Here is a 24,879-nt window from a genome sequence, read left to right on the forward strand (position 1 = left end):
AATGCTGATGGAAACATTTTTATGACAATGCTGAGAATGGAATTGGTGTTAATTTTAAAGTCAGGAGATTAAATAAGTGCAAGGGGAGATGCATTTTTGAAGGAAAAGTTGCAGACATTGGAATGAGATCGAGAGACTTGATAAACAGTAGAGAATTTAATGTGTATTAAAGAGTTGATGTGCAGAGGCAGGACTTGTAAGGAAATGTAGGAAATACCAATACAGTAGAGCATTGAAATAAAAACCTGTAGAAGAGATGTAGAGTATATCAAAGGAATAGATGGGACCATTTTGATTGGTCATTCAGTGACCCATTCTACCTTTTGAAGAGATTTTGACAGTTGAAGAGAACGCAGAATTGTTCCTATGGGGATACAACCATTGCCTTTCAGCGCAAGCTGGAACGGCAGTTGAAGCTTGGTAGTTGAGTGGTGGAGGTGGGGTCATGAGATGGGGTAACCCCTATCTCAGCTCATTCTTACCGCATCACTCTTCGGCTGCCTTTGCGAAATGATGCTGCTGCTGTCCCTTCCCTGTATGCTCGTTGGATTCATGGATGTGGATGAATAGCTTGCTACTATTGCATCATTGTGTTTTTTGGTATTGTTATGCATTGCCAAATCCGTCCGCTTCTTTCTTACCAACAGCTGCCATTCCTCTTCTGCCTACACCTGGATCTTCCTTTCCTAGGTGGGTTGGCTTGTCTGCAACCCACACCCATATTCATCCCTCATCTGAGGGATGAACAGAGATGTCTTCCCTTGAATACCTGTGTCAAATTTAACCTGTTCTTGACATTCAGATAGCCTGTTGCCTGTGCTCTTTCTAGAACTTGCTGGCAGGAAGGAGGAGTGATGAACCAACCACCAATGTGTCTGCTGCTGCTTCTACAGTCCCAGTGACTACTTTGTCTGCTACTGGTGATCCTCTGTTGGCTGTGGTGATGTCTGCAGCTAAGCCAGTAGGCATTCTGACCTCCCCCTACAGCCTTGACCACCCCTTTGAAGTTGGTGACCCAGAAGTTTGCGAAAAGGAAGAGGTGTTTCCTCAATCATTTCACTAGGAAACTTCTGGGGTGAGCCCTTCAGCTATTATATCTGAAATGAGAAAGGTTCACAAGAATAATTAGGAAGTGGAGTTGGACAATGACCCAACATTAAACAAATAAATAATGAAAGGTACATAATAAAATAAAAAAGATAAACCTTGTTTTTTCCAATATAAATACTCCCTACACCTTCATATATAGGAGATTCCCATGTGCTTTGCGTGGCTTGGCTGAATGTAGACTGCTGAAATCCACAAACTGTTTGCCCTCATCTGCCCAGGTCTGAGCCCACCCATGCTTGGCCACTTGCTTCCCAGCTGAGCACATGATAAGACATCTGTAGACGCTCCTGTGTCTTGTAGTCTTTCATTTAACTTTGTACGTTTTTAATGGGGTTTGTCTTGTACCCCTTACATTCTACTGAACTTAAGTGTCTTTCTTGACAGTGTCTTATTCTAGCTTTCGGATTTAGTCTGTCAGAGAATAGAGATAACCTCTCTGACTTGATCACGTGATCAGTCCTAGAGTTGGGGTTTGAGTTCAGCCTTGGCCATCTTTCGATGATCTTTTGGTTGTGTGTGACTTGGAGCTTTGTGAAGTGTTGTGTTAATAATAGTGTCTCAGTAAGACAAGTGTTTTTACAATGGTTTTGTGCTTCTACCATCACCATTGAAGAAAATGGGAAACAAATTATGTTGATGCACAGGCAAAAACAATTCATGTGAAAAATTCATGTCGCCTGTGCTATTTGACCCCCATTCAGTTTTTATTTTTTGTAGGAGTCTTGAATGTTCCTGAGAGGCCACTTGTAGTGAGTGTGATAAGTGGTCATCTTCTCATTGGGATAAATATGAGAAAAGGTGGAGAAAGAATCTGACACCATTGTCTAGAGAATCTGCCCCCCACATCACGTGCATACCTTCTCCCTCACCTACACTACCCATCCAGACTCTGTCTCTTCTCCCTGTCATGCCAGGGAGGAACCTCTTTCTGCAGTTTCCTTCCACTGTGCCAAGAGAAATTCCACGGGAGACCTTATTGGCCTTGTGACAAACTCAACAAGGAGTTCTAGGACGGGAGCATGATCGGTAGTTCGACGGTGCAGGTACAGGACAGAGGTAGCAGGAATCGTGCTGGACTGCTGTTCCCTTTCAGCCCTTCCCTACCCTTAGGAGAATCGAGCAATTTACAGCAGAAGAGATTGAGGGCCTCCTCTCATGAGTCAGACTCCCCTCTGCTGCCAACTCTAACACGTAAGAAACTTTGTCTTCCAAATATGCCCTCTGGGATGAAGACCATACGGAGAAAGGATCGCTGACGGGAGAAACAACAGAACTGTCAATCTCCATTCCCTTCTGGGGACACCTCCTGCACACATTCTAGAAGTGTAACGTGGCATGGTGCTTCCTCGAGGTATGAGAAACACAGAGAAGAGCCATCTCTCTTGACAACAGTCTAAGCACCGTTCTGTCACTCCTCAGTCTCCCTATCCTTCCAGACACACCCCCTGCTCACATTCCAGAAGTGTGACGTGGCACAGAGGTTCCGTGAAGTATGAACAGCATGGAGAGAAGAACTGTCCGTCTCACTGATGTTTTAATAATGCCTCCTACTCACATTCTAGAAGCATGGCACGGCACAGTGCTTCCTCAAAGTTTGAGCGGCACACAGAGAAGAGCTGCATCTCTCCGCAACATTCCAGACAATGGTCCCTTCACCATCCTCCAAGTTGGGACCTGGACGGAGAGTTAAAAGTTCTTCCATTCTCGGATGAGAGAACCAGACACTGGAGACGAGACACCCAGTCACAGCAACAGAATGAAAAATGTAACAGGCTGGGTCCTTCAAGCCAGATGATCCCTTTGGACTTGGGCAAGGAACTGGACCTAACCCTTCAAGATCTGCCCGAGAAGAAACTTAGTTTTGCAGACTTCATCCTGAGGATAAGGGAAAAATGAAGACTTCCAGAGCCGGAGTGAGAAATCCTTGAAGACACCACCAACTCCTCTTTCATGGAACAAATGGTGGAGACCATTCCAGAGGCCAAGCATTCCATCTGTCTTCCTTGTTCTCCGATGGTGAAGTCTGCTTTGAAGGAGGTGGATAACCTTATATCAGGGAAGAAAGGTTCCCTAGCCTCTGCCAGGTCTCAGAAATTACTGCCCCCTCTGTTGACTTGTCAGGCAAAGTTCTGTGTCACAGAAAATTTGACCTCTCATCCCAGGAATGTGAATGCAGCTCTTCCCTGTCTATCTGGAAATTCTTCCTGAGAGACCTTAAGACAGATAGGCTCAGTTCTTTGAACATTTGGCTGAATCTCAGAAACAGTCCATTGTCAAATGCGTCAAGTTACCGGAGCCCCTGAACCAAGTAGTTGCAGACAGAAGAGAAGATGCCAAGGACATCCTCTCTTCAACCCCTGTTAAGGCAACTCCTTGGAGGCAACGTTACAGTGCCAACCCTCAAGGCAAACAGGCTAGGTCCACAAGGCAACCTTTTCAATAGAAATTTCGTTAAAGGGGCTCTCAGTCATTCAGAGGAAGGACATGAGAGGAAGGAAGACAACCTTACCATTCCTCATTCCCCCTCCATACAGGCAGACTTACCAGACCAGGAAAGACAGGAGGTAATAGATGAGACAGAGATGTTCCACCATCCACAACAAGAAGCCAGGGTGGGGACTGTCTGGGGAACAAATGGTTAGAGTGGCAGAAGGCAGGAGCAGAGGAATGGACTGTGTTAGTTAAATTAGATAGGGAGAATAGAAAGAAAAAGAGAGAGAGAAAAAAAACATAGAGACAAAGAAGGAGAAGAGAGAGAGAGAACAATAATTAACCCTGGGTTGTTTTCACATCGAGCGACTAAGAAGTGCTGATTGATTTAAACCACCTTCCACGAACTCAAAACAGTGAGCGAGTATATCGCGCCCAGGGCCATAAAACCGATCATAAAATCTGGAAACTGTGCCCTCGCGATTTAGCTTACTCAGGGATTACTCACACCTCGTCAGAAGCTAATGCCAGCCATCTCTATAGCCCCGCCTTCAATAGGAGGCATTTTCATGGAAATTCCATGAAATTGGGGCTGGACAAAATGATGTACTTCAACACCCTCCAATCAAACATTCTAGGGAGGGGTCTTTTACACCCCCTTCTAAGATCATTTCCAATCAAATCCTCTAAGGAGAGATTTGAACAACACCCACCAATGTCCTTCCCAATCAACTGTTTGAGGGTAGGCCTTGCAGATAAATTCTTCCAACAGAACACTGGAAGGAGGTGGAGCTGCAGATAACAAGTAAACCCAGGGGTTCCAGAGAAATAAGAGCAGGAGAGCAGACCAGATTCGAGTTAACATCCACCAGGGAGAGTTATATCTCCCCTTGCTTTTGTGCTCCCCAAATAGACTGAATTGAACTGTCTGATAAGAGTGATTTCGTTTTCATAGCTGTAACTATAAATTGTACTTAAATTGTAGTTAACTTTCATCATTAAATCAAGAAACTAAATTCTCGTCTCTTATTACACCTTTCTGAGAGATACCAGTACTTTAAGAAAAATTCCCTTCAACAATAGCAGGTTCTAGAACAACAGACAACGGGAGATGCAGTGACGGTGGAATCGACACTTCGAAGAATCTTGCAAGTGAGAGGGGATAAAAATTTTTAATCGGGCACAAAGTTAAGTATATCTTAGTTTAACCAGACCACTGAGCTGATTAACAGCTCTCCTAGGGCTGGTCCGAAGGATTAAATTTATTTTTACGTGGCTAAGAAGCAATTGGTTACCTAGCAACGGGACCTACAGCTTATTGCGGAATCTGAAACCACATTATAGCGAGAAATTAATTTCTATCACCAGAAACAAATTCCTCTTGTTCTTCACTGGCCGGTCGGAGATTCGAACTCGCGACCAATGGAGTGGTAGCTGAGAATGGAACCCGCTCACCCAGCGAGGAACTGCACAACACATGGTGGAAGCGGTTAGCGGATCCAGAAGGTGAGACGAAACAAACATTAACGAAAATATCAGTGCAATTATTTAAGTTACAGTGAAACGAAAATCTACAAAACGAACTTAGATTTGTACGATGGCGAGCAAAACTTATATGAAGAAATAAAAATTCTGCAATAGAGCGTCAAACAAAAGTGAACAAAAAAAAAAAAAAACAGTATTGGTGCGTCACGAAGAAGCAAAACATCGAGAACAGTTAACAACAACAGAGTGAACCAGATCTTGACCGCAATAACAAGCAGAGAGGTGTTTAATGAACTATTGTTACGAGTGTAACAGAAAAACAACGCAGAGAGTTTTTCAACAAAGCTCCAAGGGCGAAAACCACAGCTTGACGGCTTCGTAATAGCAACAACCTGTAAGTTATTGAGAAATTAAGTTTACTGTTCTCTCTCTGTAAATGTGTGAATAAATGAAGATTATTTAACATCTCTTTACAAGATTGAAAATTAAGGAAACTCTTTCTAGTGAATTAAAATTTTTTTTTTTTTGTAATTACCATCATTACTCTCTCTATGATAATTATTTGTTTAGTAAATAATTTAGATAGGGAAATAGTTATTTTTTTTTCACTCTGTGATAAATATATGAGAAATTATATGCAATTTTGTGTACTCATTGTCATGAATATTTTTTTTGATGATATGATGCCCAGTTTCACATAAGATTATTTTTGTGTATTTGAATAATATTTTGAAGGATTTAATTTACTTGTGCACTTGAACTCAGTTGAGAGTTTAATTTTTTTTTTGCTATTATAACTTGACAATCTCTCTTAGTTTATGACCCAGTGTGCATAGTGAAAAATTTTATATAGATACAAATGAGATACTCAATTTGAATAAATTTGTTTTACCCATGCAAAGGGTTTTTGACGAATTACTGAGCACGGTTAGACATTCACAATACAATTTAAGACCGTCGACACTCAGACGTAGCCGAATTTCAAGACTAAATTCCCACTCAGCATTAGTGCAAGGAAATACTAACAATAATAACACAACTAACCAGAACCAAAATAGTGTTAATCATTCTAATAATACTAACAGTAATAATAATAATAACAATACTAATAATACTTGCACCTTACATTATCGCAATATGAATCAAGCAGCTGTAGTAACAACAGCCACACGCTTCTGTGGACAGGTGGATGATTCAAATCCTGACAAAAGTCAACTTGAATCTTTTACAGTAAACCATTGGCTCGCAGACGCAGATAGTCGCATAACTTCAGGGGGAATAACAGATGAAAGAGCTAAAATAAATGAAGCCTTGCTTCTCGTCAGCTCAGAACATGGAGACGCTCACAAAACTTTGAACTTCATAAGTTTTAGCAAACTTAATAACTATGCAGAATTCAAAGAAATTTGTTTATTACTCTGGGAACCAGTAAATAAGACTGACAGTTTATATAACACAACTAGATTTCTTAACCCACAACATAAAACAATTGCTAATTTGTATGCAAGCGTGGAGAATGCAATAGAGAAAATAACAGAAGACTTAAAGAAAACAGGCATTACCATAGGAGATAAGACAGTTTGGAGTTAGTGTCAGTAATGTAGTTGAGCTAAGACATGTTTTAAATTACTTATCATTTGGAACAATATATAATGCCCTTGGAGAAGAGGAAAAGAAGGCTTTCAGAAAAATAAGAATTGAATCAAAGAAAGACACCCTTCAGACATTGAAGACAGTGAGAGAAGAAATACAAAAGAAAGAGATAAATCTCTCCAAGGAATTTGTGGGAACAACAGAAGCACAAAATGAAAGGAAAGGCAGAAATAATAATCCTACTTTTAAAATGAATAATAAGTTCAATGATAATTCCAGACAAGTAGGGAATAGACCAAATACCTTCCAAGGAAAATATGCCCAAAATACTAAAAGAAAATGGAATCCAAATCAGAAAGGAAGATATAATCAAACAAAGAGTGGTCCTCCCAAACCTTATAAATATGGTCAAAACTCAAACACAAATAGCTCAACCCAAGTAAACTATTCCGCTCAAGGAGCGAGACCAAAAACAGCCTGTGAAAACTGCGGGAATACAAATCATTTTACAAACGAGTGTAGAAAACCTAGAATCTGCACGGTTTGTAAGAAAGTAGGACATTTAACCAGGAATTGCTGGTTTGGAACACAAGAAGGCAATAAAGATATAGTTGAATTAAGCAGTAATCGCTCAACATCAAATAAATCTTCTCGTCAATGACAAATTATCCCTACACATAGACAACAAGAGAGTCTCTTCAAGAAGATAACCTAATAGTAGAAGAATTAGCAAAAAGGGGAAGTGAAGGTTCATCTGCATTATCCTATTTGCAGAGTAAAGAAGTTGTATTTTCCATGGACGAAGAAGAAATAATCAGAAAGGATTTACCTATCATTAAAGTTCCCATAAATAACAAAATATGCACTGTGCTTATGGATTCAGGTAGTACTGTAAACATAATTGATAAACATACAATAAAAAATACCTAGGCATTAAAGAAACGCTAATTCAGGGTCAAAGCAGAATAATAAAAGTAGTGGGTAAACAGATTAAAAGTTTAGGAAATGTGAACTTAGAAATAGACCTTTTGCCACATAAATCTGTTGAAAGTTTTATTGTTTTAGAAGACAGATTTTTTCCCGCACAAGTGTTGTTCTCATTTAATCTAATGAAGAGATGTGGAATCATCCTGGACTGCAGAGAGGGAAGAATTAACCTGAAACAAGATAATAAGAAGAGCGTATGCTTTACGCTTGAAGAAGAAAAGTTCCACCCAAATCTGATCAATTTGTCTAAGACGGGTTCGACAAGCGAGAAAGTCATACATAAAATAAATTACCATCAAGAGAACAATCAAAATAAAATGGAAAAGAATAGAAAAGAGGAATTCCCACAATTACAGACTAGAAACGGAAAAAGATGTGCACATCCAGAAATTACATCCTCCAAAGAAAGAAATGACCCAGAAATGAATAATGGTGATCACCGAGGTTCTGAATATGACAAAAAACAAGGTGCCTTTGTTGATAAATATACTGAGATAAATACAGATAGTTATAGCCATGTAGTAATAAGTTGTGATAATGAAAGGAAATTACTAAATGAAGTATTGCTATTAAACAAAATAAATAAAGTAGATATAAATAATGTAATAGCAGTAACTGAAGAAACTAATGAAGATGCAGAACATTGTTACTCTGCAGAGATAGAAGATGAAGAAATATGTTATGAATTCAAGGTTGGCAGTATATACTAGATCTATATAAGTAAGAGGTCTAGAATTTATTGCTAATTTAATATTAGATAAGGTGGTTAACAAACCAAAGTAAGAAAGCCTAGATCTTCCAGTGGCTTTATACAGGCAGTTTTTTACAATTCTAATCAACCTTTCCCAGGCAGCCCCTACCCAGGCAGAATACAAAGGGATTCTGATATGTTTGATGTTACACTTTTCCATTTCCTCTTGAAATTCTTTAGATGTTAAAGAGGATTCCAATATGCAACCACCTTTTACAAAGGTTTTAGCATTATCACTATATACATATTTAGGAACAGCATACATATTGCAGAACCTTTGAAAAGCCAACAGAAAATTACAGGTTGACATATCGGGTAATAGTTCAAAATGCACTGCTCTTATTTCTGGGCTTTGACCTGTGTCACCCGGTGAAATTACCATCTAGCACATATTTCTAGGTAAATTTATTGCTAAACATACCAGAGAAAAGCTAAATGCAATGCTGGGGTTACTACCCCCAGTGTGAGCTCCATAAAATGGAGTCGTATATAGGAAAGGGTGAGTGTTGTCACTACCACAGGCCTCTGCCCTGTAGAGATATCCAATCTCAAAATCCCCAAAAGCGATGTGCCGTTACAAAGCCAGCACCAGCTCCCCGAATACCAACAACTCAGCCGCCATATTGGCATTCCATTTTAGCATGAGCCAGCGCCTTGTTGTACATTTCAACGGTGTGCTTCTTTTGCTTTTTCTGTACGCTGGAATGTCTTCCGTCCAGGATTTTACTTCATCTAAGTTGAGTACCATCTCCCTTTGAGTTTTTTGGCGTTTTGAGACCTTTTATTTAACCTCTAATTCGATAATTACGGGGTTGAATATGACGCTGGTCTCGGCCGCCTCTCTCTCTGACCTACACGTGACCTTCAGTATTCGTTTGGTTTAATAGTATGATTCTGTCCCTTTGCTGTATGATATATGTTTTATCTATGTGTTTTTTACATATTTTCATATTCGCTCCTTGTCGGAGTCATTTTATTCCGAATTACTCCTTCCCTGGGGAGGCGCTGGTCCTCGCTTATCGTAGGCTATGAGGTTTCCCCCTCACGCCTTTGTGATCACAATTCCATGTTCTCCTTGGACCCATTCCTCCTCCAGCACACGGGTATGTTCTCTGAGATGGTGCTGTTATGCTAATTATATTTGCTAATTTTTACGTTAACGGATGACATTTATATTTTTGGATTATTATTGTTACGCTTGAATGTAAGGGTCAGCCATTATTTACCATCCGCGTCCCATATGTCGCGAGTGGTTTGGCCCACCCTTCTACATGAGTCCTTTTATTATTTATGTTCTGTACGGATATATATTATTTACTTTATATTTTTACATTGTTTGGTTAACTTTTAGTGTTACTTTAGTCAGATAGTTCCTGTGTTGGGTCTCCTAGGCTAGTCCTCCTGGCCGCTGATCGGCTTCGGAAGGTTAGCCTAGGAAGTTAGGCTCCCTTACGGCTCTTTGCTCCCTACTTCCCCGACCAGGTCGTTTTGAGGCTTGGAGGGAGACATGGGTGGGTAGGAGAGTCCCACGTTCTGAGCCCTCCTGACGGTATCGTCTGGTTCGGATGGGGGTTATTAGGCCTATGATTTTCCCACCCTCTCCCTATTTTGGCCTACCAGCTCGGACTCTCGTGTCTTCGTAAGGTTAGGCTAGAATAGCGAGGGTCTTCTCATTCGTAGCCTACTCCTGTCCGAGCCGTCGGTGTCGGGGCAGGCAACCTGGCATCGTGTGTCTCCCCCTCTCCTCCCCTTCCAGACCTCAGCTTGTCTTCCTACCCGTGTAAAAATTGTCATTGAGAAGCGAGCCTGGGGTAGAGGTTGCTCTGAGCCTTTTTCGTATCGCTAGCCTAACAAATCCCTTACCCCTTCCTTTGCATTGGGTGGTTTTCCCTAGTTCTCCCCACGCCAGGGACGCTGATCTCTTTTGACCGGCATCCTATGGGGAGTTCTTTTGGTGTCTAAGGGATGCTTCCCCACTCCCTAGCCACCGCTAATCGATTTCCACCACTTTGCAATTCCTTAGCATTTGGAGTGTACCTAGTATTCTCCCCGCGTTTGGTAGTCGTTCTCCCATGATCAACACCCCGTGGGGGGGGGTTGCTATCGGCGTCCAGGGGGTGTCCCCCACCCATCTGGCCGCTGCCGTAGGTTCCCTCCACTTGACTATTCCCTACCCTTCCCCTAGCATCAGACGCGTGACCAAGTTTCTCCCTGCCCAGGGTTGTCGTTCTCTTAAGACCGACACCCCGTGGAGAGTTAGTTCGGTATCCAGTTAGAGTTATCCACCTAACTGGCCTCCGTCTCAGTGTCCGCTCTTCTGCTAGCTGTTATTGTCCTTGTTTTTTCCCTGTTCAATACAATTGGATCATCAACCATATACCCTGGGAATCTGTCTTGACTTTGGCCAGATCCTACCTCCGCCGAGTTTGTTGGGTCTCCTGTTACCCCCTCTTTAATGTAACCACTCCGGTGGGTATGGTGTGTGGTTGGACGGTGCTCGCCCCGCCTCCTCCGCCGCCACCATAAGTATGGTGTACCTCGATTCCCCCAGCATCAAAGCGGAGTTTTATAATCAATGTATCATAACCATTGTTTCTTGGCAAGTACTCGTTGTTAACCATTCCGTACTGTGTATTTACCATACCTCTACCGGACTGTGTCCGGAAGTATTTATGTAATCCATTATTTTGTTTATGACGCATGATCATAGGTTAAGGTTTTCTAGTAGCACCGGAATTACTCCGGCGGTCCTTAACATTTTCACTCATGTATCTTATATATCATTCCCCTAATACCGGAATTAACTCCGGCGGGGTCTGACCGGACCATTTGCATGCTCCGTTAGTCATTTTTTAAATTAAGACTCATCTCCGGCGACCCTACTCCGGCTTGCCTTATTAGCATACTCATGTATCATTCGTCCAATTACAGATGGTACGTTGTCAGGAGCATAGGTGCACGGCGGTCCTGCAGCAGCCCTGTGGACACGAAGTGTGTCGTTCCCATTCCGGCTGCACGATCCGAGTCGGGGACCTGATCATCTGGCACCCTGACGGATGTGAGGTGTGCTACGCTCTTTACGAGCGAGTGTTGGATGAGTCAGTAAGCTACATGTCCACTAATCGTTATTCTCTCTTGAGTTTGTGGCCTTTATTGATATATATATATATGACAGTTGGAGATTTCGTTAGTAAGCACTCCCCTCCTTTCAGGCCGACCGCAGCTCCCGCGACTCTTCGCTGTCGACCCTCAAGACCTGGGTCAGTGGTTTCGGGAGGAACGTCGCGTCGGGGAAGCCCTACGTTCTTTCAGAGGAGATCTGCAATCTCCTCTACCCCGGCGCCCGGATCTCAGCGGCTGTCCCGGCGGAAGTAGCTGCCCCCTTGATCGCTGGGATCCGTGAGATGACGGAGCCCTCCCATGAAGAAGAAGCCATCTGCGGAGAGGTAGCGGAGGAGGTTGCAGCGATCAGCATCAACCTCGAGCTGATGAGCGTTGACCCGGACCACCAGGTTGCAGGTAAGGGGGTAAGTGAGGCAGATGTTTCTGATCCTCTTTTCAGCTCTCCTTCCTCTTCTGTCTCTTCCTTTAGAGGATTCAAGAAATCCTCTTACCTTGAGGACAGGTCAAGGTCTACTGTCCCCAAGGTAAAGTCTGTGAAAACCAAGACCTTATCAAAGTCCTTCAAACACCAGAGGTCTCATCCCGGAGCTCCCTCGAAGTCATCACGGGCCCCTAGCCCCGTGCCGTCTACGAGCAAGGCTCCCCCCACTGGAAAGGGATCAAGATCTAGGCAAAGTAAGGCGAGTCCCCCTTGTCTTGACTTTGACCCAGAGGCGTTCGCGGAACTTCTTATGAAGAAGTTCAATAAAAGGGTGGAGGCCAGGATTAGCGAACTCTCCTCCCAGTTGGCTTCGGGCCTGAATTCTTCTGACGATTCTGTAAAATCCCTAGCAGAGAAGGTACAGACCCAGCAGAGCTTGCTGTCTGGGTTTATGTGTGCCGGAGCAGCTGCTCAGTCTTACGCTGTTCCGGACGCTTCCGGTCTTCCTCCCTTTGATAAGGGAAACCCTTGGCACCTGGCTCTTCATGCTCCTCAGCATGAAGATACCCTCACCATTGAAGGACTGGGTACTCGCAGGTTGGAGGAGCTGGAGTTCTTCCCACCTGACCTGGTGCCTCCTTACCCAGGATATGCCAGGCTTACCGAGGAAGCCTGGATAAGGTCCCGAAGGAGACTGTCATCTTCCCGAGGGACCAGGCACAATCCACCCTGTTGTGCACGCTCACAGAGTGGGAGGCCGAGAACACGAAACTCACCCCTGTCAAAGGGACGTTTACGATGTTCTCGGTGAGGGATGCTATCCCCACCCCCTGCACGACTAAGGTAGTTCTGATTACCAGTCAGGCAGGCATCGAGGGCAAGCCCCTTCCACAACTCCGGGAGACAGATCCCACCTCTCTTGGCTTCCTGGAGATTCTGAATTTTGGAAGGGAGCTCCGGCCACCTTTACGGTGGGTAGGCTCGACCCTGACTGCGCTTCTTCCCTCTTCAGCGAGCAGCTTCCCAAACTCCCAGAATCTCTTCTGAAGGCCGAATCGAAAGCCAAGAGCAGGTTGAGTCGGTCCCTGCATTCCCTGACTTTGGCGGAGGCAAGTTCGGTTGTCTACAATGAAGAAGCCCTCTTCCAGGTCCTTACCAAATCCCTACTGGCGGGATTCCAACAGGACCTGTACGACTTCATAGTGGCTCGTATGAATTGCCGAAAACACATCTTTGCGGCAGCCACTATAAGGCACGAGCCCAATAGGCTCATGAAGAGCTCTGTTTGGGGGGCTAATCTCTTCCCACAGGAAGAAGTAAATACAGTCCTGGCAGAGGCAACCAGGGCAAACCAAAGCCTCCGTTCCCGCTGGGGTCTCCCCTACAAGCGGAAGCCAACGGAGTCCACCGGACCTCATCCCAGACCCGAGAAGAGGTTCAAGAAGTTTAAGAGACCACATACTCAGACTGTGCTGCAGGCTGTTCCGGTCTCTCCAGCCGGCCAGCCTTCAACCTCTAAAGCGCAGCCTCAGCAACAGTATGTGCTGGTACAACCAGCCCAACACACGCTTGCATCCCCTACGTATGTGACATCTCCGGCTTTCAACGCTTCATTTGAAAGCCAAGGGGCATTTCGGGCATTCAACCGAAATGCCAGAGGAAGTAGAGCCAGAGGCTCTTTTAGAGGCAAATCGGCGTCCCGTTCCATCTCCCGAGGGAGGGGAGGCCGAGGTAGCAGAGGAGGTAGATCATCTCCTGCCCAGTGAGGCTCCTCAGGTAGGCAGGAGGTTGTATCTCTTTCAGGACCAATGGACCTTCAGTCCGTGGGCCCACAGCATAGTCTCCAAGGGTCTGTGATGGAGCTGGAGCAGAGGCCCTTCTCCGCTTGTCAGATTCCATCAGTCACCATCCAAAGCCCTCCAGGACTTTGTGAAGGAACTGCTCCAAAAGAGGGCTATAAAGAAAGCGAGACACTGAAGTTTCAGGGCAGACTGTTCAGCGTTCCAAAGAAAGGCTCCAGTCAGCAAAGAGTAATCCTAGACTTGTCTCGTCTCAATTTATACATTCAATGCGACAAGTTTCGCATGCTTACAATCTCGCAGGTACGGACCCTACTTCCCCGTGGAGCCGTAACCACCTCTATAGATCTTTCAGACGCCTATTATCACGTCCAGGTTGCGAGAAGATTCTCTCCTTACCTGGGGTTCAGACTAGGAAAGCAAGCTTACTCGTTCAGGGTCATGCCATTTGGGCTCAATATAGCCCCCAGAATTTTCACCAAACTGGCAGATACAGTAGTCCAACAACTACAGTCACAGGGGATCATGCTGGCCGCATACCTGGACGATTGGATAATCTGGGCATCCAACGCCAACGAATGTCGGAAAGCAACAGCCATTGTAATCGGTTTTCTGGAATCTCTAGGCTTCCAAATAAACAGGGAAAAATCCTGCCTAGTTCCAGAGACCCGTTTTCAATGGTTGGGGATCCAGTGGGACCTGGACTCTCACAAACTGTCTCTTCCGCCAGCCAAACGGAGAGAAATAGCCAAAGCAACCAGGCAATTCCTCAAGAACAGGAAAGCTTCCCGCCGCACCCAAGAAAGGGTCTTAGGTTCCCTTCAGTTTGCTTCGGTAACAGATCTGCTTCTGAAAGCCAAACTGAAAGACACAAACAGAGTGTGGCGGAAACATGCCAACAACAGATTCAGAGACAAGGTGTCCCTAATTCCGCCAGTGTTGAGAAAGAGACTCCGGCCCTGGATAACAGTCAAGTGCTTGTCAAAATCAGTACCGCTCCAGTTTCCCCCTCCGGCATTGGTAATTCACACGGATGCTTCTCTGAGCGGGTGGGGAGGATATTCTCAACACAAAAAAGTGCAGGGAACGTGGTCCACTATGTTCCGTCAGTTCCATATCAACATTCTCGAAGCAATGGCAGTCTTTCTAACCCTAAAGAAACTGCGTCCAACCAGACTAATCCATATCAGGTTGGTTTTGGACAGTGCAGTAGTGGTGCATTGCATAAACAGAGGAGGCTCCAAGTCGAGCCGGATCAACCAAGTAATGATAGCAATATTCTCCCTAGCAAACAAGCACCGGTGGCATTTGTCAGCTACCCATCTGGCAGGAGTCCGGAATGTCATTGCAGATTCTCTGTCCAGAACAACTCCGCTGGAGTCAGAATGGTCCCTGGACAAAACATCATTTGAGTGGATTTGCAGTCAGGTCCCAGGTCTCCAGGTAGATCTGTTTGCCACAGAAAGCAACCACAAACTTCCATGTTATGTGGCCCCCAACCTGGACCCTCTGGCTCACTCCACAGATGCAATGTCAATAGATTGGAACATGTGGCAGAGGATCTACCTGTTTCCTCCAGTGAACTTGTTGATGAAAGTTTTACACAAGCTCAGGACATTCAAAGGTCATGTGGCCCTGGTAGCACCCAACTGGTCGAAGAGCAACTGGTTTCCTCTTCTTCTGGAGCTGAAACTCCGGTGCATACAAATCCCCAGGCCAAAATTGACACAAATAGTACAAACTCTGACTGTGTCAGCTTCCTCAAGAATTCAAAATGCCCTAGCTTTATGGATTTCATGAAATTCGCAGCTGAGAAAGATGCTAACATTGACCCTGTTAATACACTGTTCTTAGAATCAGACAAAAGGGAATCTACCCTCAGACAATACGACTCAGCAGTCAAGAAATTAGCATTATTCCTGAAAGAATCTGAAGCTAAAGAAATGACCACGAACCTTGCAATTTCGTTCTTCAGGTCATTATTTGAAAAAGGTCTAGCCTCTAGTACTATTACTACAGCCAAATCAGCTTTAAAAAAGATATTTTTACATGGCTTTAATATTAACTTAACAGACTCATATTTTTCATCAATTCCTAGAGCATGCGCTCGTTTGAGACCAGCAACCCGCCCACACACGGTTTCCTGGTTCTTACATGACGTTCTTAAATTAGCATCAGATACTGATAATCAGAAATGTTCATTCTTAAGTCTGTTAAGGAAGACCTTATTCTTAATCAGCTTAGCCACAGGTGCTAGAATTTCTGAGCTGTCCGCCCTCCATAGAGAACCGAACCATGTCGATTTCCTCCTGTCAGGAGAAGTTCTGTTAGCCCCGGATCTCAAGTTTCTTGCTAAGAATGAAGATCCACAAGATAGGTGGTCCCCTTGGAAGGTTATCCCCCTTCCACAAGACCTGTCATTATGTCCAGTCACTGCTTTAAAGGCTTATTTAGACAGAACCTCTAATACAACATCAGGCCCTCTTTTTGTTAGGGAAGGTGGAGGAACTATTTTTTTGAAGGCCATCAGACAACAAATCTTGTACTTTATTAAACAAGCTAACCCAGATTCAGTTCCAAAGGTTCATGATATCAGGGCGTGGCCACCTCCACTAATTATTTCCATTATATGAATTTTGTGATCTCAAAAAATATACGGGTTGGAAATCACCTTCAGTGTTCAAACGCCACTACCTCAAATCTCTAGAGGCCCTAAAATTTTCCACTGTGGCAGCAGGAAGCATTGTCCCCTTCCTCTGGTGATCACACTTCGCATTCCTAACTATTCTGTCACTCTCCCTCTCGCCTACCTGCCTCGTTTACTCCCCCTTACCGTCTTCCTTGGGTCAGGCATGCTTCACAGCCTGACTCCTGACCATGTTACATATTGTCTGTTGTCCCTTTTTGTTAGTGATTAAGTTATTTATAATCATGTTCTAAATTACTGTATAACATGTTTGCTTTGGGGTATGGTTCCCCTGACTTGTTGTTCTCATGTTTTTTAATAGAGATTTTTCTGCTTGGGTAATTAAAACTCAGTTTTAATCATAGTTTTATTTCTCTCCATCACAGTAGTTTTCAAGAGCTTCACCAAGCTGGTATGTTTAATTCTCTGCTATGATTTCACCGGGTGACACAGGTCAAAGCCCAGAAAAGGGATTTTGACAAAGGAAAAATCTATTTCTGGGGGAAGACCTGTGTCACCCGGTGACCCACCGCTATTCCTCCTTTCCCCTGGGTAAAATACCAAGCTTGGGGGTGCTAACCTGGATTGCCAATATGGCGGCTGAGTTGTTGGTATTCGGGGAGCTGGTGCTGGCTTTGTAACGGCACATCGCTTTTGGGGATTTTGAGATTGGATATCTCTACAGGGCAGAGGCCTGTGGTAGTGACAACACTCACCCTTTCCTATATACGACTCCATTTTATGGAGCTCGCACTGGGGGTAGTAACCCCAGCATTGCATTTAGCTTTTCTCTGGTATGTTTAGCAATAAATTTACCTAGAAATATGTGCTAGATGGTAATTTCACCGGGTGACACAGGTCTTCCCCCAGAAATAGATTTTTCCTTTGTCAAAATCCCTTATTAACCCTTTCATATCTGCATAGTTATCACATCACTGAGGGCACATGAGCCCCGATGTGTCTGGGAGCGCTCGACAGTGCGAAAAAATAATTATTTCGAAAATTCAGCAAAAATAGAAATTTTATGCCAACAACGTTCATTTTGCTGTCCTTTTTTTCTAAATGTTTATATTTTATGGTGGAATAGTCAGAATAAGAGTCCCAGCCCTCTAAATACAAAAAAATGTGAGTTATTTCACGAAAAAAAAAAAATCTTTACTTATTTTCATATTTTCGTTCGTAACCCAAAAAATATGAATGTCAGGCGAATGAATTATTTTTTATGAGAAAGCCAATAAAATTCTCTAAAAATCGCCATATAAAAGAATGGAAAACGAATAAGTCCAGTTGGTGAAAAAATTGATAGAAAAAAGGGCAAGAAACAGAGCGCTCTGCCCGGCGTATGGTGAGAATTATCGCTAGAAAAAAGATTTTTTTGAAGAGCCCTATCTCGGTTATTTTTCATAGAAATTACTTTGTAAATATACGAAAATGTAGAGGAAAAGTTGAAGAATAATGTGAGAGTCAAGAAAAATGGCTTTGGTAACGGCAACAGTTTCATTTTTGACGTTATAAATTGATTGAAACGAAAAAAATGTTACCGTTGTCAACATTATCGTTCGTAGCTCAAAAGCTATAACAGTTAGGCGAATGCATTATTTTTATGAGAAAGCCAACAAAATTCTCTAAATATTGATATATAAAACAATGAAAAACGGATAAGTCCAGTTGGTGAAAAATTTATAGAAAAGAGGGTAAGAAACAGAGCGATTTGCCCGGTATGGGTGAGAATTATCGCTAGAAAAAGTTTTTTTGAAGAGCCCTATCTCGGTTATTTTTCATAGAGATTACTTTGTAAATATACGAAAATGTAGAGGAAAAGATGTAGAATAAAGTGAGAGCCAAGAAAATGGCTTTGGTAACGGCAACAGTTTCATTTTGACGTTATAAATTGATTGAAACGAAAAAAATGTTACCGTAGTCAACATTATCGTTAGTAGCTCAAAAGCTATAACAGTTAGGCGAATGCATTATTTTTTATGAGAAAGCCAATAAAATTCTCTAAATATTGATATATAAAACAATGAAAAACGAATAAGTCCAGTTGGTGAAACAATTTATAGAAAAGAGGGTAAGAAACAGAGCGATTTGCCCGGCGTATGGTGAGAATTATCGCTAGAAAAAAGTTTTTTTTGAAGAGCCCTATCTCGGTTATTTTTCATAGAAATTACTTTGTAAATATACGAAAATGTAGAGGAAAAGATGTAGAATAAAGTGAGAGTCAAGAAAATGGCTTTGGTACAAGCAACAGTTTCATTTTGACGTTATAATTTGATTGAAACGAAAAAAAATGTTACCGTTGTCAACATTATCGTTCGTAGCTCAAAAGCTATAACAGTTAGGCGAATGAATAATTTTTTTATGAGAAAGCCAATAAAATTCCCTAAATATTGACATATAAAAAATGGAAAACGAATAAGTCCAGTTGGTGAAAAAATTGATAGAAAAGAGGGTGAGAAACAGAGCGCTCTGCCCGGCGTATGGTGAGAATTATCGCTAGAAATTTTTTTTTTTAAGAGCCCTATCTCGGTTATTTTTCATAGAAATTACTTTGTAAATATACGAAAAAGTAGAGGAAAAGTTGAAGAATAAAGGGAAAGTCAAGAAAAATGGCTTTGGTAACGGCAACAGTTTCATTTTGACGTTATAAATTGATCGAAACGAAAAAAAAAGTTACCGTTGTCAACATTATTGTTCGTAGCTCAAAAACTATAACAGTTAGGCGAATTAATTACTATTTATGAGAAAGCCAAGAAAATTCTCTAAATATCGACATATAAAACAATGAAAAACGAATAAGTCCAGTTGGTGAAAAATTGATAGAAAAGTGGGTAAGAAACAGAGCGCGCCGCCAGGCATACGGTGAGAATTATCGCTAGACATTTTTTTGAAGAGCTCTACCTCGGATTTTTTTTCATAGAAATCACTTTGTAAATATACAAAAATGTAGAGGAAAGGTTGAGGAATAAAGTGAGAGTCAAGAAAAATGGCTTTGGTAAGAGCAACAGTTTCATTTTTGACGTTATAAGCTGTTCAAACGAAAAAAAATGTTACCGTTGTCAACATTATCGTTCGTAGCTCAAAAGCTATAACAGTTGGGTGAATGAATTATTTTTATGAGAAAGCCAACAAAATTCTCTAAATATCGATATATATGATAATGAAAAATGAGATTCAGAGCCCTGCCTAAAAATCCAGACGTCTCTATGTGATGCACTAACAAATTTCCGCTAGTTTTACAAAAAACTTTGCGAAAGCATGTTGGAAACTGTTCTCGATTGACGTCGCTTTATGTAAACAGCCACACGTGTTTACCCAGCCTCAGACGCATGGTCTCTGACAGAAGTGTGGCCTGCCAGGCCTGGCTGCGTGGGTGCGATCAGCTGATGTCATTGTGAGAATTTTACTACGCCGTGGATTTGCGCATGCACAGTAGAGGAACTAAAAAAATTTATAGAAAATAGAGGATACCAAACAGAGTGTTTCCAATAATGTAATCCTACATTTTATAAAAAAATGTAAGATACGAGAGAAAACGTGGGTAGGATCAGCTGATTTCATTGTGGGAAATTTACTATGCCAGGGAATTGCGCATGCGCAGTATAGGCACTGCTTGCCTGGCGTATCGATGCCTGAGTTACACGGTCCAAGGTATGCTTTAGCCTATGGAAACCACCAACTGTCCGAAAATAAAAAAAATTTACCCCTACCACACGTGCATTTAAAAATGTCGGTAAATTTTACGTTCAATTACGCCAGTCAGACAAGAAGGGGGTAGGGGTTATTGCGTAATATGACGTCAATTGGGCAGGAAAGGGTTAAGGCAGGCAAATATTAAAATGAACATTTTGACATTATTTTCAGTTACTTCATCCTTCACCCAGAAATGCCCTGTGTAATCAATTCCAACATGCATAAAGGGTTTTACCAAATTCATATGGTGTTTAGGCATGTCTGCCATTCTAGGATGTTTGTAAGCCAATGCATTACATTTCCTTGCACACTGTGCATTTACTTATTACTGATTTGACAGTTACTAAACCTTTAGGTATCCAGTATCCCTGTTCCCTAAGGTAATTTAAAGTAGTTCCCGTTCCCATATGTTGAACCTTGGCATGACAATAATTAACATATAAGAAAGTAAATTGATGCCCTTTAGGTAATAACACAGGGTTGTACACATTATAATAAAAATACAAACAATTAGCTATTCTTCCTCTTGATCGCAGGATCCCATTATCATCAAGGAATAAATTTAAATTTGATGCTAATATAGGAATATCTTTATCAGTTTTAACTTCCTGCTGTAAGAATTCTATTTCTTTGGAGAAGTGCTCAGACTGTGCCATCTTAATCCAATAAGAAAGTACTTTTATTTTCTTCGTCACATGCATACAACACAAACCCATAAGCTTCAGTAGAACTATCACAAAACATATGCAGTCCATAAGATTTCTGTTCATTTATGGCTTGTCTAGGAAATGATAACTGAGATAACATCTCAAAATCTTTACTGATAGTTTTCATTTCATTTATTATTTCTTTGGGCACCTTCTGATCCCATTCTATTCCTAACTTCCAAACTTTGCGCATTAAGATTCTACCTTTAATAGTGACGGGTAAAACAAAGTTAAGTGGATCAAAAACCTTGGATATTTGTGATAAAACTTTCCTTTTGGTGTCAGTTTCTGCATTTACCACACAATCAGCTATACTTAAAAGTGTAATTATTTACATTATACCTATACCCTAATACCTTCTCCTCTGTGCACCCATGCTTTACTAACCTATCATCAGATTTCATGGTCTTCTGTAACTCAGTTGAGTTTGAATTCCATGATCTTAAAGTGAATCCACCTTCCTTCATTCTTGAAAAACAAAGATTTTATAGCTCATGTAATTCACCTATGTTGTTGCTAGTCACTATCAAATTATCTACATAAAACTTATCTAATATTTGCCTACATTTGTCTTCAGGATATGATTTATTATGATGTTTCATTCATAATTCAAGATAAAAGGAGGAGAAGTGTATCCAAAAACAGTGGTTGTATATCGATAACAAACTAATTTATTTCCTCTTCTCCAAAAGAAGCAAAATCTATTCTGATCATATTCACTGGCCAACTTAATCATTAGAAAGGCAGACTTTATGTCGGCTAGCATAGCATATCGATTAGTTCTGAAATAAAAAAGCAGTTTCAAAATGGAACCCATCAAGTCAATACCAGTATAAGCAGCCTCATTTAAAGATGGCAGATCCTTTGATGTTTTCAAAGAACAATTGAAAACTGGCCTTATTTTAGTTGTTATTTGTTCTTCAGTTCTGATTACTGGCCTATGTGGAGTCCAAGTGTAATCTTCATAATTGGCAGGATCTACTATTATTTCTTCTATAATTCCTTCTTTCAATTGATTATCAAAGACTTCCTCATATTTCTTCACTAAACCATTCCTATTAAGAAGCTCCATAGTTTTATCTAACACTTTAAGTGCTACAAAATGATTAGAAGGTACTTTGGTGATTTTGTCAGCATACCAAGGTAAGTTAGCATGATAATGCCCATCCTTTAAAGTAATTCCTTCTTTAAACTTCTCTGTTTGTTGTTTATCAAAAGACACTAACTCTTTGTCACTATTCTTAATTCCCATAGACTCAAAACTAAAGAGATTTTTAAGCCCATTATCTGTTTCACAATCAGTTAGTATATGCTCAAGAGGATTGAAATAAGACTTAAGTGGGTCCATCACTAAATTTACCATAGTCTTTGTTCTAGCAATGTATTCAACATTGACGGGCTTTCTTACATGAGCATCAAACAGTTCCTTGCCTTGTTTTGAATCAAGAAAATTGAATACATTCCCTATAGGAGCTACCTTGTTATTTATAATTAAACAATTACCCCCAGCACATATCTTTATGAAATGAAAAATATTGAATTATATCAATACCAATTAACATTTCAATTTCAGATTCTTCATGATTCCCATGTCCATTGAAGGCTTCATCAGCTAATTCTAAATTTGCAGCCTTTGATTTATCAGCAACTAAATTCATGCCAGGAATTTCAAACTTAATGCTCATTTTTTCACATATCAATAAAGGAACAAAATAAACCCTATTTTCAATTTTTATGCCAGTAGACATTTGCTTAAAGTTCAAAGTTTGTTCACCTATATAGGTACTAACATCATGATCAACACTATACAAATTGTCATAACTAGAACACAATTCTATAGAAGCTTTTTTCATAATATAAGATCTTTGACTCCCGCAATCAATCAGGCCTCTTATTTTACGATACCTTTTTCCATTCTTAAGCTCTAAGGTCATAGTAGGCAAAATGTTTCCTATTTCTATATTGTGCATAGCATAACACAAATTTACATTAGTACTAGTAGGAGATTTTTTGTTAGGGCAGAGAGGGGTTATATGTTCTCTCCTTTTACACACCATACATGGAAAGCACAATTTCTGAGCTCGTCCCTGTGTCAGCCGGTGAAATTCCTATCAAGCATGAATTTCTAGGTATAGGTATTGCTAAATATACCAGAGAAAAAGCTATCAGGAAATGCTGGGGTTACTACCCCCAGATCGAACATCTATTATGAAATAGATGTCGGTATAGATAAGGGTGAGTGATTGTTGTCACTGCCACAGGACTGCACTCTGTAGATATCCCAATGACAAAACCCCTGGAACGTGAGGAGCCGATCTAACACCCGCACTCACCTGCCCGCCAACCGACGACCCCAGCGCCATCTGTACTCATTCCATTCTAGCACGTGTTTTGATTAGAAAGCATTTTTCTTGTGCTGGCTTTTTTGGTCAAATTTGATTGAATTCAACATGTCTTCAAGATATTTCACCGTTACGAAGTTAAGTACCATCTTCTTGTGGGGTTTTACTGTTAGTGAGGCTCTTATTGGCCCGTAAATTAATGTTTACAGGGTCATATATCGGACGCTCCCCGGTGTTCGCCGCCTCAGCCATGATGACCTTGAGGCACACCCTTGCAGCTGGTTTCTGCAGGGGTTTCTCTCGGTCGCTTACAATTTTATTCATGCTTTATAATTCCCCTTCAAGAAGTTCCTTTTGGAGGGGTTTATTTATGTTGGGCGGTTCCTGGTGCCTTGATTAGCGTTGTTCCTTACGGAGGCTTCCTCCCCTTATTTTGGTTCTTACAGTTAATTCATAGCGTATACCAGGCTTCCGTTCGAGTAGATTCCCTCTCCAAGGTGGTGCTTTCTTTTGTCAGTTTCTCTGATTTATAGTGTATTGGATGACATGGATAATTTGGATTTATTATGGTCCGGGCTCGGCGTCAGGTGCAGCCAGCCGGCTGCCTACTTCCTGTTCGCCTTGCTCGATTAGGCTGTACGCTTAGCACAAGTTCTTATATTTTTTGTATATTCATCATATTACGTGTACTTATATGGTTATTGGTTAACTTTAACGATACTTATCAGAAATTGGGGATCCTAGCCTAACCCTCTCGCTCCAATCGGTGGGTTAGGCTATTCAGGTTAGGCTTTTTGCATTGTCTTAGCTCCCATCTCTCCCAACTATGTCACTTGAGCAAGGGAGGGAGGGGTAGGCCGGTCGAGGGAGTTCCTGTTTGTTGTTCCATCTGCCTTACCGCTCATTTTTGGGTTTGCTAGGGCATCTGAAACCCCCATTCCCTCCTCCCTCTAATGAGGGAGAGAGAAGAAAAACAAAATGGGGGATCTTCTTCATGCATTGCCCTTCTGCCCTAGGGGTCGGTTGTTGGTTGGACTGTATTACAGGAATTTCTCTCCCTTCCAACCCTCTCCCTCTTCTTTCTCTCCTCCCTTTACTGTCTGGGCTGCACCTTCAGAGGAGGGTGAGAGTTTGGCGTTGCTTTAGAATAGTGCTGTTATCCTATCCTTCTCTAGTACTGTTGGTGAGTGTCATGAGTCTCCCTACGAATAGGAAGTCGATACATCTGTTTCGACGCCCCGTGGGGAGTTACAGTCAGTGTATGGGGGTGTCCCCTGTCTACTTAAAAATAAAACTCGATTCCACCTTCTAAGTACTGTCCCCCCCCCCCCCGACTTGCCAGTGGTATGTCATCTCCTCGCGTGTGGGACGTTGGTCTCTCCGATTGTCACCCCGAGGGGGACTAGTCCGGTTCCCAGTCGAGAGTCACCCACCCTCCTGGGCCCCGTTCTGGTGTCAACCGCTTGGCTAGTGTTTCGTTGGTTCGCTCTCCTCTGGATCGAGCTGAACTTCGATCACTTTCAGGGTTCAAACACTTGCTCGCTGATTCCGCTCCGCCGTCCCCGGCCCTCCCGTTGCCTTCGTACCTGTTACCACTCTGGTGGTTTTGGTCTTCAGTAGGTTGGCCTTAGTCACACCTAGCTCTCTAGCTGTGTAATGACTGGTGGTAATGATTTACCCCGCCTTCCCCGCTGTAACCAAGTGACGGAGGTACGGGATCCCGGAGGGGTCTGCGCCAGAACGCGGCGACCA

The 24,879-nt window shown here is 42.2% G+C and overlaps 1 protein-coding gene across 1 annotated transcript in view; it reads left to right on the forward strand.

Moving 5' to 3' along the window:
• LOC136836331 (peptidyl-prolyl cis-trans isomerase FKBP4-like) overlaps positions 1-24,879 on the forward strand; it is a 374,461-nt gene that overhangs the window by 114,694 nt on the left and 234,888 nt on the right.

This window comes from Macrobrachium rosenbergii, chromosome 4 (genome assembly GCF_040412425.1).
Source record: "Macrobrachium rosenbergii isolate ZJJX-2024 chromosome 4, ASM4041242v1, whole genome shotgun sequence".
In the NCBI taxonomy this organism is placed as follows: domain Eukaryota; kingdom Metazoa; phylum Arthropoda; class Malacostraca; order Decapoda; family Palaemonidae; genus Macrobrachium; species Macrobrachium rosenbergii.